This window comes from Acomys russatus, chromosome 10 (assembly GCF_903995435.1).
Source record: "Acomys russatus chromosome 10, mAcoRus1.1, whole genome shotgun sequence".
Classification (NCBI taxonomy): Eukaryota; Metazoa; Chordata; class Mammalia; order Rodentia; family Muridae; genus Acomys; species Acomys russatus.
Genome location: NC_067146.1, coordinates 8,933,328 through 8,949,327, shown reverse-complemented (window position 1 = coordinate 8,949,327; position 16,000 = coordinate 8,933,328). Strand labels below are relative to the sequence as shown.

The window sequence follows — 16,000 nt, the reverse complement described above, 5'->3', positions numbered from 1 at the left end:
TCATGTAAAAGCGCTGCTAATTAAGATTCTCCATGTTTGAGTGCCACTGTGGAGGTACATGGTGCCTTACACCGAAAAGCTGTAAATTAATACTTGCAGAATGCAAGCCCCAGTCCAGGGAAAATGAAGTTATGTATAGGTGACTTGTTTCATTTGAATTAATGAAAGGGCTGCTGGTGTAGACCAGCTGTGTTTTCTGATGACAAAACGAGTCTTGACATTTTGGGTAATGAAAATTCAGTTCAGCACCTCCTAGAGATATGTATGATAATATATTGTCAGTCAGAAGCAAGCCGAAGGGAAGCACAAACCTTGTCTTATTAAAATAGTGTGACATGTGGACACTGCTGGTCTCGGCTTTCAAAGGGGAAAGTGCCAGGGGAAACCTCTTCTTAAAATGGTAGGAATAACTCTCCTGTGGAAGGAGGGTGAGAAGCTTTGGCTTTGGTGCATGGCCTCTTTGACAGTGGCCTTTGTTCATGATTTCCAGTTTCATGGTTTGTTTTACTGGGTACAGGTTAGGCATGCAAGCTCGAGAGGAGACTCAGTGTTTTTGGCTTGACAGTATTAATGCAATCTTATAGCTCATACCTCGTAAGCTCATGTATTATTTCCTCTGCATGTGTTTCTTTAGTTTAGCGGATTAGCTGCACCGTCTCTTCAAAGGCTATCCAATCAAGGAGGGGTTATTAAAACCATGGCGATTTATGACTGAGAATTAATTAGAGAAGCATTTTCATGCAAAACATCCAATTTTTTGATTAGCAATGGAGCGGGGCCGCAATTAGCACTCTAGGAAGCTTAAATTTCCAGCTTTTTGATTCTCAGGAAATGAGATTATCAAACCAGGGTCAGACACTTGACAGCAAAGTGGGAGTGGGGGGGAGTGTGAAGTTATATCTTTAAAAAAGATCTTTGATTTTGATTCTGAGATTGCTATTTAGGCAATAGAAGATTCAGAAGAGGAAAAAGACAAAATCTGAAAGTGTACGGGCTAAAGGTGTGCTTCTTCAGAGGCCTAGTTACTCTGCAGAGTATCTGTTGTAAATGTTTGCGTAGAGAATCGTTTTGCCAGGTTTGCCAACCAATGGTTTTTTAATCTCCTCATCATTATTTATTATTTAATTATCCTTTCATAAGTTTCTTTTGGTATCCATTTTCTGCACAAAAACCTAAAATGTTTATATGCTATATGCGTTGGAGGGAGGCCAGTTTTTTCCTATTAGAAAAGGACACTTGTTTTATAACGATGCCTTGCCAATTTAAGGTTCTATTTATTTTTTGTTGGTGTTTTTAATTCTTTCAAATCACTTCTCAAGTGAGACATAGTTGAAGTAATGAGATGTGTTTGGCCATAGACAACCCTTACTGATAAGTGACCCTTGTCAAGTCAGGTGCCTGAGATAAAGAGTAAAGGTGGCTTCAGATCTGCTGTTAACTAAGGTACATATGTCATCAGTATAATTGGCTTCCTAAGGAGGTGCAGCATAATGAAAATTCATTTTTTTTCTACAAAATATTTGTCACCCTTTGTCTTAATTTAGACTTCTAAATTTAGTTGGAAAATAGAAGAACAATGTCTCTTTTGTCTTAGCCTAGCCTGTAGTTAAAACTCACATCTCTTTAATCATTAGGTTCTGAGCTCCATAAAGAAACACATACACCATGGTCTGTAGTTTTGGTACTCAAGCATTCCTTTACTGTTCTGTCTTCATACTTACCATGATGTTCACCCTGTCTAAATAGTATAAATACTACGGGACATTTGGCTCACTCATTGTGTGTGCTCTTACGTATTGCTTGCTAGGTCCTCTCAGGGCACCATTGACATTCTAGTGTAAGGGGAACCACTGGTAAAGAAGCCGTCCTTGGTCTTCCTGGGGACAGGGCTGACCATTAGCGGATATGGCTTACCTGTTGTTAGCCTAGTCTTATATTCTCTTTTAAACAAAAGGAACTGTTGACAGATCTGCAGTAATTTTAAGAACCAGCTTGGTTAGCACATTCTAGATCACACTGACAATAAGTAGAAGAGACAGACGTGCAGCTTTTATGCAGTCATATCTTTCCTGTTGAGATTCTCTCCCAGAAACATCTCTGACTTAGGAACAAGATTTTTTGATGTATTATATTTATAATTTCACTGTTGATACCCAGAATTGTGTTATTCTTCCTCAGTTATTGCCTTTTGTTGATAAAGAGTATCTGTCACTGGCTGGGTGAAAATTAGCTGCTGTATAATCTTGGGGAAGAACTCTGGTCAGAGGCCACAGAGCAAACATCATTGGGTTCATAGCTCTCAGGCTCATGTTTGCAGATGTTTATGAATGTGTTCCTTTTAGTATTCAATAAAGTATTTGTTTAGAGTGTGTATAGTTTTATGTTTATAGCTATTTTCTTTGTTGAGCAGTGACTGTATATTTCCAATTCTATGGGGCATGGGGTACTTAAGCAGATGAAGTAGAAATTCTTTTTTTCTTTTTTCTTTTATTAATTCTTTTTTCTTAATTCACTTTATTTTTCTTGTATAAAACCCCTATGTGGTAGCCACAGCTGGAGCCTGGGTCCTCTAAACAGAGATTCTGGTGTCAGGTTTCACAAGATGATGAGTGAATTCCTGATAAGGTGACTTGGTGAACACAGTCTCTTTCCAGAGGCTGCGTGTCAGGTAGCTGCATCAAAAGTAGCACAGTACAGGTCCTAGCTGATGTGTTGCAGTCATCAATACCGGCCATCATCAGTAGCTTCTTGGGCACAGGAGCTGAGATGATACTGGCACCTCTGGGCAGGGAGGGGACGCATCAAGAGAGAGGCACGGCGGCCTGTCACCTTGCATGGAACAGTGTGTGGCTTGCCAATCTTGTTCCTCCAGTAGCGTCTCCGCACAGGGAGAAGGAAAGCATGGCCAAGATGGTGGCCCCTCGGATAGCAGTGGCTACCTCCTTGGAGCACTTAACACCAAGACCAACGTGACCGTTGTAGTCCCCAATAGCAACAAAGCCTTGAACCTGGTCCGCTGGCCAGCCCGTGTCTGCTTCTGCACTGGCATGGTCTTGAGAACCTCATCCTTTAGGGATGCGCCCAGGAAAAAGTCAATAATCTCGGATTCCTTAATGGGCAGGGAGAACAGGCAGATCTCCTCCAAGGACTTGATCTTCATGTCCTTAAGCAGGAGGCCCAGCTTGGTGATGAGATCCACTCCTTGTTTTCAGCTTTATCTCCACAAGCCCCTATGGCTTCAGCCACAGCCAGAGCCCCTAAGACCACCGTGGAATCCTCCCTAACCCTAACCCTAACCCTAAGCCCCAGCAGCCTTCTAATCCTGGGCTCCTGGGCTCCTGGGCCCCTGTGTCCCTGGGTCCGTGGGTCCTCCTGGCCCTCCTGCTGCACCGGCATCATCTGCCTTTTGGTGTTTTCCCTGAGGAAGAAGAAACAGCAAATTAGAGATTCTTAACTTTTGTATATATGTGCCAGGGTAAAAACTGACTTGTGACTCCTGACAGTATTAGCATGTTTGTGAATGAGAAGAAAGTGTTGCTTTCATTAGGATTGAAAATGCTTTCATTATTTGTGCAAGTGGGAACACACAAAGATAAAAATATTCATAAAATGGTCATTTTCTATATAGTGTTATTGCTTACAGAAGAAACAAAAAACAAGTAAATAAAATGTAAAATAAGATCATTTCAAATTTTATTAACATTTAATAATATTAACTTTAAGGTAAGCAGAAACAGTGGGATTTATTAAAGTTCAGGAAACAAAGTGATGTAATAATTAAAACATATCAATTTTAAAGAAAGAATAATTTACTATTAATGAAATAGGATAGTCAGGCTAGTTTAAGCTTTTTTTCCTTAATATAAAGTGTTGTGAAACTACAGTTTGTCATAGCTTAGTAGATTAATTATTTAAGGAATTTGATTTGATTTAAGGAGCTTCTAGTTAGCAGTGAGCACACTATCATGTGGAGTTCCCAGTGGTCATGCGATGTTGTTGGCTGCTGTCCTGGCAGCACTGGTCTTTTGTCTGATGAGCTGTCTGTGTAATGGGTAAAGTGGTGGATGACTGATGTGGATGAAGGCTTGTTCAGAACTTGCTAGTGAGTACTAGAAAGGAACGCTCTCAAACCCTTCAAGTCCATATAATTAACATTTAATAATAATAGACTTGTGCATACTTGTGATTATATACATCTATTGATCCAGCTATTCTGCTATTTATCATATAGATATTTGGTGAGATTTGCTGTCTTGGACTCCACAAAGTGTCTTTAGTCTTGACTTGCCATTGAAATCCGTGAATTGGTAGAGCATCCTCCTCTAGTGAAGACAGTGCAAAGATAAAGAAGCACATTTTCTTAGGCATGTGATGAGTTTAATTAATGGTATGAGATATTTGTGAACACAACATGAGTTTATAGCCACTGAGATTAAGACTCGAGAATTCAGACAGTTGGTCGGAAGAGATTCACAAAAACAGTCTATTGTGGTTATGTGGGGTTGTTGAGCTTTTAAAGTAGGAATAAGTGAAAAGAAAAACTTAAGACTAACTAATGGAGTAATCTAAGAGATGGCCACTGCTTTCCTGGAAGAGATACAAGTCTTGGCAATATCTAGCATTGCTCAAGGAGAAGTGATGTCAGGCAGGTGGGCATGTGTGTCAGAACCATGCACACCCAGTATTTAAATAATTTAACTGAGTGTATTCTTACTGTTTTCAGAGCTCACAACTACATTTTTCATTTTCTTTCAGTGCTCATCTTCCAGTTTTGATAGCCATGCCTTTCTCTATGAGCTCTTCTGTGCAAAATTCCAGTTAATTTTAATGGTTTCCTAGTCTGTTGTTGGCTGCCAGCTCCCGAATTAGAATTACAGCCTTTTGCTGCCATTATTAAAAAAGATCAGTGGAAATGTTTTGTTTTGTTGATAGGAAATGAGCCAGAGCTATGAACAGTTTTCTAAAGCAATACCAAGAATTTGTATCTGCATCTCCTGTGAGCGTCTCTAAGCTCAGGCCTGCTAATGGCAGCACCGAGGTAAACAGTGAGAGAGCCCATTCTCCTTCAGACTCTAAGGGCTTGCTAAGAGGGTGGCTACAGTCGTGTTTTCAGGTTTCCCTCTAATTGCTTGATGGGATAGTAAGAAACGCTGTAGTGGATTCCCTTAAATATAGTAAAAAAAGGGATAGAGGTTAAAAGTGATTAGTACTGAGCAAGGTTCCATTTCCTCAGGAATTAGCAGGCAACAACTGAAAAATGGGACCCCATAAAAGTAAAAAGTTTCTGTACAGCAAAGCAAACAGCCATTCAAGTGAAGAGGAAGCCCACAGAGTTGAAGAAAATCTCCAGCTGTCCATCCAATAATAGAATAATATCTACAATACACAAGTAAAAAAGGGATTAGTCAACTCTCTGACCTAGTGTATGCCCCTGTGGGGCCTTATTGCTAGGACGCTGTGACTGTGTTCAGTTTAATTGTGCAAACCATTGCTGCGGCCTCTTACTCATTGTGCAGTTGGCGCCCATCAGTAGCGCTCCACACATGGCACAGGAACTGTCTCTTCTTCGCAGAGTCAGTACTCATGAACTGCTTTACCTGCATGTCTTTACAGTGTTGCAATGGAACACATGCTCAAGTACCTTTCATTCATTTATTTATTTTTGTTGGTGTTTGTGTTTATTTATTTGAGACAGGCTCTCTCTGTGTAGCTCTCATTGTCCTGGAACTCACTATGTAGACCAGGCTGGTTTCAACTGAGAGATCCACTTGCCTCTGTTCTTGAGTACCGGGATTGAACGCACACATCCCTGTGGCAGCTCAAGAAATATTTTCAAAATTACTTTTTCTAGAGTGACTGGCTTACTGATGTTGTGTTATATATGTAGTTGGTGACAGATTATACTTTAGGATATCTAAATACATTATGAAAATATATTTCTTGGTATAGGCCTGATAGATTTATGTTTTAGGCAAAAGCCTATGGTATCAATGTAGTTAATGGAATGTACTCATACATTCTTGAAGTTTGACTAAATCTCAGTGCCACAGAGTCCTTTGAAAACATTGTATTCTGTATCCTTCTGTGAGAGTAGGAAGCATTTTGTGAGATAACCTATTCCAGTGGTTTAAAAATTTTATTCTTCCACTGGATATGATAGTGCACACCTGTGATACTGGCACTATGGAAATTTCCCTTTCCTATCAAAAGGGAAATTATGAAATTTAAAAAATGTTTAAAATTGTAAACTTGGTAGGGTATTAAAGCAATGTTAAGGATGAAAGGAAATAGATATATCCCTAGACTTCTGTAAATAATTTAGGTGAATGAATTTTTTTGGAATGTTTTCAAAACATAGTCTACCAAATTTTAAGTAGTACTATTCTATTAGTCTCTTCTAGATATATACTTTTAAGAAATACCCACAAGTTCAGTATAACATTTTAAAAGTAGCACAAGTTGAAGCACATGAAAGTCCAAACATACACAAATGAAAACTTTATCCACATTGTATACAGCTTTCGTGAGACTGGGACTCCTCATTAGCATTTGCCTCTGAGACATATATGCCTCCATTTCTGCAATACTTACACATTTGGCTGCAAGTGCTTTAGACAGCTGTTGTTGTTGTTGCTGTTGTTGTTGTTGTTGTTGTTGGAGGAGGAGGAGATAGAATCTCATGTAGCCCAGACTGGCCCTGAACTCACTAGGTAGTAGTGACTTAGCCTCTGCTAGCTTTGAACTTCTGAGTCTTCTTTGATTACTATCTAGGAAAGGAGATGAAATTCAGAGTGTGACTTCAGATACCTGTAAAAATCCCTAAAACACAGATCTGTAGACCCCATATCCTTTTACTTTGTAGGTTTCACATTTCCAACTCTTTTGTGAAGCTACTCCCCTGACCCTGCGAACACATGTTAGGCTCCGTTTAATAAGTCTTCGAGTAAAGTCAGGGAAGGTGGTGAGAGCCTGTTGAAGCATGCTGCCTCTGACTAACTACTTCTGCTTCCTCCTTAGGACTCTAGCACTTTGAAAGTACCCAGCTTCCTTGGAGAATATTGACTCTAATAGAATTATGCATGTGGATTAGCAGATCATCAGCATTATACCCTTTCCCCTGGGCCCACAGCAATTTGAAAAGATACATGCCATCAAATGACATACAACCTGTAGCTATAGTAACAAGGTAACAGTCCCCAAGCTTTATAATTGGATGTTTGTGCCAATCTCCTTCATTTATGTCCCATTCATGAATCACAAAACTGGAGGTGAAGAGTGTACAGTATAAGGAATGAAGGGCTAGTTTGTAAACTTTATTCAACAGAAATTTCAGCCTAATTTTGAATCAAGAGTGAGGAGTCAGTGTAGATGCTTACAATGCATACCTCATTTTTAAGCACAATAAAATCTGTTCAGGATATATTACCTTTTTCAATGGCTATTTTGCTGTAATTTGTTTTAATTCCAGCCTTTGTTTTGGTCTAACCAATGTTAGCAACCTTTCTGTGACCCTCACGGTCATTTTTGGTAAGTATCACCCTAGCCTCATACAAATAGTTCTATTAGGTTCAGAAGCGCTGTAGAAAGTCTCTGAATAAAGATCTCTGAAGGATGCTAGGAAGTGGAAGTAGCAGAGGCAGGGAAGTGCCTTCTAAATACCCAGAAGAGAGTTGCAAGGGCGGAGTCAGGAAAGAGGCTGAGGTGGATAAGGGAGGGAAGAAAGTGAGTTAGGTTGGACTGAGGTCCTTTGACATTGTCTTACCAGTCACATGACCTGGAAAGTGACTCTTTCTAAGCCTGTAGTACATTAAATTTGATAATTGTGATAAAAGCTATGAGATGCTTAGCGCATCTTGTCAGTATTATTATACCATCAAATTTTTATGTATTTCCTGGAAACATTTTCTAAATGGCTATATATTTTAGTCCTCTTCAACAGTATGCCTCAAACAAAACTTTTTATTGACCAGGCAAGGTATTCATTATGAAGTTTAAGCAGCCTAATAAATTAAGATTTAAAAGAAAATGACATAGCAACTGTTAAACTTACTAGCTCTGAGGCCTTAGCGTTGAGAGTGCTATGGACTGGGCACAGCAAAGGGGTCTCTCCTGTAGGAGAAGATTATGTTTGAGCCAAGCTTTTCATCTCTCTTATAATGTGTGTCCTCTGTGGACATAGGAAGATAGTTTTCTTCAGTGAACAAAGGACGTTCTGATTGTTTTTGCTTTTGGCATAAGTTCAGCTTTTATTATGATGAGAAATTGTTCATCCCAGTATTAACCTATAACTCTGAATATGCTTATTTTCAAAGAATTACTTCTTCAGAACCTTTTCAGTATTTTGTACAATTTTGTTTTACTGGTTTTAAGTTTCGTATTGAAGATGGAATAAAACTAGATGACTAATTCTTCTTTCAGTTATTCTTCATTATAATGTACTTCTGAAGCGGTTCAGGCCATGCTTTGTTCAGACAGCATTGGACCTTTATGTTTTCCAGTCCTGTAAGTTACTTCACCAGTAACCACTTTGACAGTAGGTTTTAATATTGTAAAAAAAAAAAAAAAAAGGATCTTCTGCCACCATGAATTTCTAGAGACTTGGAACAAAGACCTCTTATTATAATTTGTAATCATTGTCAGATCAATTATTTTACTCATTTGTACAGAATTATTGTCAGTAACTTTAGTTTCATCACTTGGGTAGAAAATTTGTTGGTTTCCAGTTTCTCCATGTTAATCTGCACATCATTTATACATCTTTGGGTTCCCCAGTGACAGCACTTCATAGTACTGGAAGAATTTATGCTATCACTGTTTGCATTGAGGATGATTTTATCACCTCTAGGACTGAGCTGTCCCTGCATCCCTTTACTATTTGCTATTTTAATCACAATCAGTCTCAGCAGCTGTCTAAAAAGCACAAAATTTGGAGGAGCTTTTGGTGTTGTTTTCTTACTTTGCTTTATTTTATCCCTATCAAAAAGCAAATGTATCAAGATACAACTCACACACCTTATATTAGTTAATATTTTTAAAGATAGTCACAGAGTTGTATCACCACAATCACCACGTTGATATTACATTAGTAATCTCTAAACAAACTGTAGAGATTTAACAGTGATTCCCTATTTCCTTACAAGTCCTGAAATCCCAAGTGACTATAATCTGTTTTTTTTTTTTTCGTAGATTTTCCTTGTCGGGACATTTCACATGATGGAATTCTATAATATTGATCTTGATAACTTGTGTCTAACGTTGAAACTAACTTTCCAAGGCTTTTGCATATTATAGAGCTTAGTGATATTTTCTTCTTTGTATTGTATGGACACATTGTTTTTCATTCATCAATTGATGGGCATTGTGCAGCTTTTATTTTGGGTTATGATAGATGTAATGCTACTGTCAACTTTTATATTTTTTGTGGACATACACTTTTCATTATGTTTGTATATAAGTCCATGAGTGGAACTGCTGAGTGACATGGTAATTCCGTATTTAATTTGAGGGTGTGTGGAACCTGACATAACAAATGCTCTTTTATATAATTGTGTGTATATGTGTGTGTGTGTATATAATTTGAGTATTTACTTTAGAAGTAATTCACTTAAGATATTTGTTTTTTAGTCCTTATCTTTCAAGGTGAATTGTTTACCTCTTCTTCTAATGTGTGAATTTGCCCCTGTGGTGAAGGTAACATTATAAGGAGTAAATATGCAGAGGGACCTTTGCACATTCACCAACCTTACTCTGTTGTTTGTACCCCTGATATAGAAATCTACCCTCATGAACTAAGGGATATGAGATGTACTATAACCCTAAAGAGATTGATGCTGCTTTCAGCAATACAGTATATATGTGATCTTCATGGAGGAATATAATTCTGCCCAGTTAAATGTTGATTACCGTAATTATAAGAATGGATTAAGAGTGTTTGACTATGTTTATAACTACTGCTTAGGGGAGATATATTAGTTAGGGTTCTCTAAAGTAACACACACACACACACACACACACACACACACACACACACACACACACACACAGGATTTTATTGGAATGACTTACAGGCTACAGTCTAGCTACTCCAATAATGGCTGACTGTGAATGAAAAGCCCAAGTGTCAAGTAGTTGCTCAGCCCACGAGGATGACTGTCTTGGCTGGACTTGAGTATATGCTGGCACCCCAACGAAGTGAGCTCTAATGCTAGCGAAGGGATGGACGACCTAGCAAGAAGAGGGCAAGCAGCCAGAGAGCAAACACTTCCTTCTTTTATGTCCTCATATAGGCTTCCTGTGCAAGGTGTGGCCAGATGAGTGTCTTCCCACAAAGACATGTTTCTTTCTGCCTCAAAGGTCTGGACTAGAAGAGTCACCACTTCAAATAAAGCAAAACAATCAACTCTCATAGCTGTGCCTTTCCTTTCTGGATGATAGTATATTCCAGATGTAGTCAAAGTGACAACCAAGAGTCACCATCACAGGAAGCTTAGTAGAATATGGAAGCACAAGTCACTGTTGGATGTCCAGAAAATCTCAGATGGGGTTTAAATTTGAAGAGAACAATTCTTCTCAAAAATATCAAGCCAAGGGTTAATGTCTGCCGCTACAACTTATCTGCAAAGATAGAAAAATAAAACAAAACCCAAAACCGTACATCAAATTAATGGTTTAAAAATATTAAATCAGTTCATAATTTTCATCACTTTACCCTAATCTCTGAGTTAGAACATTGAATTTTCCTTTAGATCATTTTGAAATTAAAACATAAATAAGTACTTAAAACTTAACTGTGCATTTTCATATATTGCATTGGTTTTACTGTATAGCTGTTACTCCAAAGAACAACAAGCATCAAATATTTATTATTGTTCATTTCCTATTAATAATGGTCTCATTCTCCAGATTTGAATAGCTCATCTGGGCTTGGCCGTGGTAGGGTGGAGTCACCTGGTGTGATTGAGGCCTTTATTTACAGTGCCTGCCATTACTCAAAAGGATAGCTAGGGCCTGTTCACACACGATCAAGTCCCCTGTCCTTACTATGCTTTTGTACCCACCAGTCCTGTTTGTGTCCTGGTTGGTAATATCTCACATTTGAAACACTGAAGGGCAGGGAAACAGTCTCCTTTTTGATGGAGGCACTACAGAATCATGGAGAGAAGAGTGCTCACGGGGCAGTAGCAAGCTTGCCTTAATTTTCTTATAGTGATAGATCAAAAGACTTAAATTATTCATCCCTTCCTTTTTCCCCTTTGTTTTTCCAGAAGACATTTATATTTCCATGTTATGGAAATTAACACTAAATATATAAAAATAAAACAATAGCCTGGTCTGCAAAGTGAGTCCAAGATAACCAAGACTACACAAGACAAACCCTGTCTCAAAACACCAACAAAACAACAAAGCCCCTCAAATTTTTACTCATTGGAACCCCAAAGAATTGCAGATAGGGACTCTAACATGTTTCCACATTCTTAGTTAGCAGCATTGTTCACAGTGCATTGAAAAGTTGGTAACTACTTAAATGTTAAAAGAAAAAATACTGATAAATAAATATTCATTGAGGCTTTATAGAGTGTTAGGTAGTAATTTAAATGTTTTATGAAGATAACAAGATAAGTACTTGTCATAAATAAGAACCAGGGCATGAATTTAAGTAGCACAACCTCAAAGATATAAATCCAACACGGATATGTATTATCTGTAAACTTGGAGAAAATTTATTGAAAAAAGTAATCATAAAGTAGGAAAATAACCAAGAGGAAAGGGAACTCATGAGATGTTGTCATAGAAACAGAAGGATTTTTTTTTTTTTTTTCAGAAGAAACATGAGGATCATAGTTTAGGAAATTGGGCATTTGTAGGACACCATTGCAGCCACTATGGGCAGAAAGCAGGTCTGAATTCCCTAGGCAAAGAAAAGTACAGTGTCAGTGGGAACAGATACCCCAGGCTTCAGAACCCAGTTGCCTCTCTTAGAATTAGTGCAACAATATTAGCAAATAAATCTATCAAATTTATCCCCTTTTATGTGACAAAAATAATTACAGATGGTTAAAATATTAAGAAAGAATAAACTTCAAAATTAGAAGCGAAGAATAAATTTGTCTGAAATATTTGCTGTACAAATGCTTTGTACTTGAGAGTGATGAAAAATCTCTGAGTAAAGGTCTGACACAAGGCACTGCCTGGCCATAATCACAGGGTCGGGCGGCTGGGCAGCACGGCTGGGCAGTGCAGCTGGGCAGCGGGGCTAGTATGGCTGGGCAGCAGGGCTTCAACACCCGCCTCCCACGTCAGCAACTCAGGAAAGACAAACTCAGCATGGTTGCACAGAACTTCAAACTTTTAATAAGTCAACCATTTAAAATTAATGGTCAGAAATTAAACTGAATACATTTGTAATGAATTTGACTCCTGAAAGTTATTAAATACAAGCTTCCATAAAACCCTTTCTTTCTTTCTTCTTCTATTATTTAAAGTAAGATTTTTAAAATACAATGTATTCTGATTATGGTTCCCCTCTCCTGACTCCTGAGATTCTCTCCACCTCCCTTTCCAGTAGGGTCCACACCCTTCCTGTCTCTCCTTAGAAAACTAATAGACATCTCAATAATAATGATAGTAATAACAAATAAAATAAAATAAGGTAAAACAAAACCACACAAATCACAACAATATAAACCAAATAGAAGAAAAAGAGCCAACAAGAAATATATAGATGAAGAAACATACATATTTGCACATACAAGTATCCCATCAAAACACAAAACTAGGAGACATAAACTGCAAAGGACATGGAAGGTATTACTTAAAAAAAGACAAAAGCAACAACAACAACAACAACAAAAACCCTGTCAAAACATTGTGAGACAAGGAAACTCCAAGGAAGCCACTGAGTTTGTTTTGCTTTAGCTATTTACTACCACGTATGGGAATGCCTGTAAGATGGGTTTGCATCCCTAGTGAGAGAATCTATTGGAGAAAGTTAGCTTTTCAATTGTGAGTGGTTATCAATTGGAGATAGGCTCTGAGTTTGGGATGGGGCTTGTGTCCACTTCTCCTCTTATACCCAAGACCCCTTCTGGCACAGACCACTGCAGGCCCTGTGCATGCTGCCGCAGTATCTGTGAGTGCTTGTGTGCGTTGGTCTTGCTTTGCTTAAGTGACCCTTGGTTCTTTGATGGTGTCCATCCTTTCTAGCTCTTACCATCTTTCTGTTTTGTTTTCTTGAGATTTACTTGAGCCCTGAGGGAAGGGATTTGGTTGAGACATCCCACTGAGGATTAAGTGTTCCAAGATCTCTCCTTCTCTATGCATTGTCTGGCTGTGGGCCTTTGTATTTGTTCACTGCAGGAGGAAGCTTCTTAGGCAAGGCACTGAACTATGAGTGTAGCGGAATGTTGTTAGGAGTCATTTTATTGCTACACTTTAGCAGAAGCAAAATATTTGTTTCTCCCCTAAGTCCCTGGCCTATCTAGTCACACATTCTTGGCCACCTGAGCAGTGTGGAGGATAGATGATAGCTCACGGAATGGGCTTTAAACCTAATCAGCTATATTTGGCTATTCCTATAAGCTTTGTGTCACTGTTGTACTAGTGATTATTTTAGGTAGGTCATCATTGTAGATAGAAGGGTACCTTCTAGTACCATGAATGCTAGTCCATAGCTATGGGTGAAGGCTCCAGGTAGGTACCACCCTAACCTCTCATGTCTTCAACAAATTGTATAGGTGTTGTTTCCAGCAACCTTCAACCTTACCATTCTTTTAGGTGAAGTAATCAATAGCCTGGGTTGTTTGCGGGTTCCTATGGGGTCACTTTGGCCCACAACTGGATTAGATATAATGCATTCACAGTTTACATGTGTTATATCTGCATGATTACCATATTATTTCATAACTTTTTTCATTAAAAAATTTTAACCTCCTGAACAAAAAGTTCTCAAAAGAAGAAATAAAATGTCCAAGTTATATCTCAAAAAAAAAAAAAAATTAACTTCACTTGGGATAGTGTGTTTGCAGGCATGCATGTAGGTGTGTGTGTGTGTGTGTGTGTGTGTGTGTGTGTGTGTGTGTGTATGTGTGCATGTGCATATATATGCCCATACTTTGTGGCCTTAACTTTTAAATTTGGGTCTTTACATGAACAGTCTAGCCCATACAAGGAACTTGGTAAATATCCAAATATGAATGAATAGATTCTGGGACTCTATTTTTCATATTCTGAAATGCAATCAATGAGTTTGTTGATGAAGAAACAGATTTGGGAACGGTGGGGAAAGGTGCTTGCTAAATAATAGTGCAAATGCAGCATATGTTAAATGTTTTGTTGTAAAAATGTTTTAAATTCTGAACTGTATACTCCAGTAAAAATTAAGTGGCCATTGAAGTCACAATATACAATGCATGTCATGAATAATTTCCATGTAAACTAAAGTGAATGTACTTTTTGCTCTCAGTTGTAAGTTTCTCCACTTTGGTTTGCATTCCTCGCCTCTACGTTCTTTACCTCGCTCCCTCCCTTTCTTTTTTTCCTTCTGCTCTAGTTTTACGGCTCTCTCTTTCACATGCTGTCTCTTTCCTGGCACAAGGCTCAGCCAGTGTGATGTTTTTGAGTTTCATTTATTCAGTTCCCTTTTAGCCATAAAAGGCATTCAGTTGTGGGTTTGAGACTATGGCAGTGCGGTGGGAATCTGCTCTGGATGCAGGCTATTTGCTGTTATGATGATGTGTAAAAGAGGGGTGTTGTGTGGAATATTGACCCCTCAGGGCTTTGAGTGCATGTTACATAGTCTTCATGGTAAACTGAGTCAGTGTGAAATTGGCCAGTGGAAATGATAGTGTTTGCACATTTTCAAAATGACAGTTAAATAAACCAGTTTTGAGTTTTATTGGGCTAAGCAGTACCCATAAATAAAAATAATACTTTTCTGTTTATTTGAATAGTACCTTCCTAAGTTGTTTCCTGCTATTTGGTAACAGTATTTGAAAGACTTGAAATCTTGAGAATTTACTTGATTTGCTTGGTGTGTGTGTGTGTGTGTGTGTGTGTGTGTGTGTGTGTGTGTGAGAGAGAGAGAGAGAGAGAGAGAGAGAGAATTACATTTTTATATTTGTAAATCTGTCTCCCCATCACAAAGAAGAAAGTTCTCTTTCATGAGTTTTTCATTACAAATAGTTATTGTTACATGTGTTAAAATTTTTGCTTTAAATAAAAAAGATTCCCTGTTACAAAGTCTGAGAGTATTTTTTATACTTATTTCTATAGATTTGAAGTTCCTTGGGTACCCCAATGCATTTCAGTTATAATGGGAATAAAGAAATATGACAATAGAATGGCACCTGTAGGATGTATCCCAATGTACTCATGATTTGTGATGTGTCCCCCTTTCGTGTCATCTATATCTACTTCTGTAACTACATAGTAATAAATAATGCAGCAGGTTCAGTTTAATTAAAACTGGATGTAATTAGCTTATCTCCTGACCCTTATTGATTTAAATCTAAGTCAGTAAATGTGTTTTCTCAAGGCCAATATTCCCTTTCTGCCATTACTAAATCTTAAGAGATAAAAATGACGTTTACTATGAACTAGCAATCAGTCTAATGGCTTAATTTTTAATTTATGAAACTAGTATAAGTTCTTCTAAAACAGCAACAGAGCTCTACATTTCAGGTGTAGGTCATCATTAGTGGACTTGTGCCTTTAGTCTGCATTGAGTCTCATGGAGGTACCTTATATGTGTTATATGTTTGAGTTCCAGCCACAACTTTGTAGTAAGTTTTTTCCATTATAGACATTATGCATAATGAATTTCAGAAAACACACAACAATAGCTTCTTCAGCTTGTAGACAAAGACAGTAATATGATGGAATGATCAAATACAAATGCTCCTTTAATTTATTTTACCAAGACATTTATCCATGTTTTATTTATAAGGCAATTGAAGTCATTTATTTTGTATGGGATTCTTCCTCTTCTGAATAACAAATACAT

The 16,000-nt window shown here is 38.0% G+C and overlaps 1 protein-coding gene across 1 annotated transcript in view; it reads left to right on the top strand.

The window, feature by feature from the left end:
• Window positions 1-16,000, top strand: part of Exoc4 (exocyst complex component 4) — a 741,149-nt gene that overhangs the window by 240,452 nt on the left and 484,697 nt on the right. The gene's annotated exons all lie outside the window — the stretch shown is intronic.